Genomic DNA, 3473 nt, shown 5'->3' on the forward strand with positions numbered 1-3473 from the left:
AAATACTAATAAAATAAATTTCACCGTTAGCCATTAACTTCCAATATGAGAGCAACATTTCTGTTAAAGATTTAACCTCTGTTTTCTTTGATAAGGTTGGGCTGTTAGTACAGAATTAACTAATTTAAGGTGAGGAAATTCAGCTCTTGCCATGATTCCAGCATCAGCTGTATTTTCTTTTAACTCAATTGAAACCATGTTGTGTTTTTTTTTTGAAAATTGCAAATTTTTCAAAACTGTAAAACTATATAAGTTATTGAGGTTTTTTTTTTTTTTTCCTACAAGAAAATCATATTTGGGATACACAGAGCACTGTCCCTAAGCTAGACACTTCCATCTCAATTTCAGGTGACAAATGAACTCACCATTTTACCTGCTACTGTGGTTTTGGTAGTTACTCTTGAAAGTACTATAAATTCTTTGCTCTCCCAGAGTTGATAAACAATCAATCCACATTATACTGGGGCCAACAGAAGCTATGTTGATTCATAATAACTGCTCCTGTGGTCCTGGGGTGTTTAAGTGGAAAAGAAGAGAGAGCAGTTTGCTTTTGGGGGAGGTGGCTGTGTTTAGAGTCTCAGACACCTGCGAACCATCTCAGGAGCTGGACGCTCACGGGGTCAAGGGCAGATGTCGTGAGGATGAAGACAAGGCAAATTCAAATCACTTCTTTCCTTCTCATCCTTTCCTGTCTCTTTTGGTCATACTTTTCATTGACCCTTAACAACAAAACTATTTTCAGAGGAATCATTGAAGGATTTCTGTCTAAATATGATCATCAAAATCCTGGAACATCTCTGAGACTTAGAGGATGGAAGATTTTCCATCAGACAGAATGGTGTAGAAATTCTGTTTCCCAGATTGGTCTGCTAACATTTATTAGCAACTTTGGCATGTTTCTTTATTTTTCTGACTTTAAGTTTCTCCAGCTATGAAGGTGAAGTTATAAAATCTACTTCTCAGAGATCTTTGGAGAGTCAACGAAATGCTATGGAATGTACCAGATACCAGCAGGATTATTTTTGGAACTTTGTGGAATAATTCAAAAGTGCAGCAGGAAGAAAAAGAATAGATATTCCTGTTATTTGAAGTCCTCCATAAATCAAACATTAACACTACAGTAGAAATATTTTTTGGTAAACAAATTAAAAAAGTGAAAGAAGTTTAAATGAAGATCGAAAATATAATAAAGGATGCATTATAAAAGAAGAAGAAGGGGATGTTATCCAACAAACACGGTTGGAAATATTTGCAATTCAGGGGAAACAAAGTCACATCCCCTCCCCCCCCCCCCCCCACAAGCCATGCTTGAAAAAAATTCTGATAAATTAAGGATTAAAGTAAAAAAGGAAACCATAAAAATATAAAACTATATATATTAACTCTTTAACTGGTTCCAAGATAGGGCAGGACTTGCTGTCATACAATTAAAGGCTACAATCAAACAAAATGACTGATAAATTTGACTGTATAAAGGTGAAGTTTTTTTTACATCAAAAATCATAATCCAAACTAAATGCAGATGACAAATGAAGACAAGATCTGCAACAAACATGAAACTAAAGAGTTAACGTCCTGAGCACGTGGACGCTCGGACGCCCAGTGGCTGCCAGCCTCTTGGCCCGCTCGCTCGGCGCCCCCCGGCTCTGCCCAGGCCCGCGCCGTGGCCTCGGGGCCAACGAAGGACCCCCGCTGTACGGCTGCCGGGACCTGCACGCCTGGACTGCCGCAGCCCGCGCACGCAGCCGGCCCAGTCTGAACTTCCGCTGCCTCAACCAGATCCTGAATGTCAAAAAGCAGAGTGTCGGATGAATTTGAGGACAACGGGAACTTTGGGTGACGCTGGCCCTCTGGACGATACCACCTATGAAAGACCGGCCGAGGAGACGGTGGACTCCTTGGCAGAGTTTTTTGAACACCTTGCAGACAGACCTCACACATTTGAAGACTATGATGTCTCCTTTGGGAGTGGTGTTTTAGCAATTAAACTGGGTGGAGATCTAGGAACCTAAGTGATCAACAAGCAAACCCCAAACAAGCAAATCTGGTTATCTTCACCATCCAGTGGCCCCAAGTGTTACAACTGGCCTGGGAGAAAGTGGGTATCCTCCCACAATGGTGTGTCCCTCCACGAGCTGCTGGCCACAGAGCTGACTCAAGCCTTAAAACCCGAAATAGGGGCTTCCCCGGTGGCACAGTGGTTAAGAATCCGCCTGCCAATGCAGGGGACACGGGTTCGAGCCCCGGTCCAGGAAGATCCCACATGCCACGGAGCAACTAAGCCCATGTGCATAACTACTGAGCCTGCGCTCTAGAGCCCGTGAGCCACAACTACTGAAGCCCGTGAGCCACAGCTACTGAAGCACCTAGAGCCCGTGCTCTACAACAAGGGAAGCCACCACAATGAGAAGTCCACGCACCACAACGAAGAGTAGCCCCTGTTTGATGCAACTAGAGAAAGCCCTCACGCAGCAATGAAGACCCAACACAGCCAAAAATAAATAAAGTTAAATCTTAAAAAAAAACCCAAAAAACCCCCACAGAAATTCCAAACTGGACTTATCTTCTCTGGCCTACCCTGGAAAAGGCACTTGCTGCTCAGCCTAATGCTAAAGACATTAAACAAAGACACCAGCTTTGTTCTGAAGCTGAATGGCTAGCTTTTTCCATTCATGCTTTTGAGGACAGTTGCATGGTGTGTAACGGCTCTGTGAAAAGACCGTGTCGCCTCCCGCCCTGCCCCTGAGTTCAGATTTTTAACTTCTTTAGCTTTCTTTGGATTTATTGTCTGATTTCCCCTCTCACGTGATAGCCCTTAGCTTTCGTAATGTCTGTATGCCCATACCTTTATATATAACCTCACAACAAAGAAAAAGAAGAAGAAGGACAAATTCCAGGAGGAGAAACGAATTGGCTTCACCATTCATTCTTTGAAAGACTTACCACAAAAACTGCATGGAGAGCGTCTGGCCAACCTTGCCATCCTGTCTCACGATGAGACTCATTAAAGGGAAACCTAAAACGTTCCTACTCCCCTTGAAAGTGTAAACACTTCTAAGCCCTTTGGTATTGAAGCATCAGTGGCAACTCGGGAATTCTCAAACCGAAGACCATTTTCCCTTTGTGCTTTGTGACTGCCAGGGTGTGGCCCGCATGGGGTGACACAGGGGGATGTGGTGCCGTGTCTTCCATATGTTCATTTACATGTGTGTGTACATATGTATTTTTTAAATTTAAGGGTCAGTATAGAATAAGCTATTGCAACACTGGTCTGAGAATGCAAAAAATCTCCCAAAAGCCATCTCTGTACGCTCCTGGATCTAGTACAATAAATGAGGTCATGGAGCTGAGGAAGTGCTTGGTAGATTGTGAAAGGCCACGTAAATGAAACGATGCTGGTGTTAATGAAAGGAACGCCGGTCTTACACTTGGCCCAGCCCAAAAGTCGTTGTCTGTCTCTGGGCAAGTTTCTC

The 3473-nt window shown here is 43.3% G+C and overlaps 1 pseudogene; it reads left to right on the top strand.

Moving 5' to 3' along the window:
• Window positions 1–630: 630 nt before the first annotated feature.
• On the top strand, window positions 631–2607 carry LOC132347384 (frataxin, mitochondrial-like; annotated as a pseudogene).
• The last annotated feature ends 866 nt before the right edge of the window (window positions 2608–3473 follow it).

Source organism: Balaenoptera ricei, chromosome 14, assembly GCF_028023285.1.
Source record: "Balaenoptera ricei isolate mBalRic1 chromosome 14, mBalRic1.hap2, whole genome shotgun sequence".
In the NCBI taxonomy this organism is placed as follows: domain Eukaryota; kingdom Metazoa; phylum Chordata; class Mammalia; order Artiodactyla; family Balaenopteridae; genus Balaenoptera; species Balaenoptera ricei.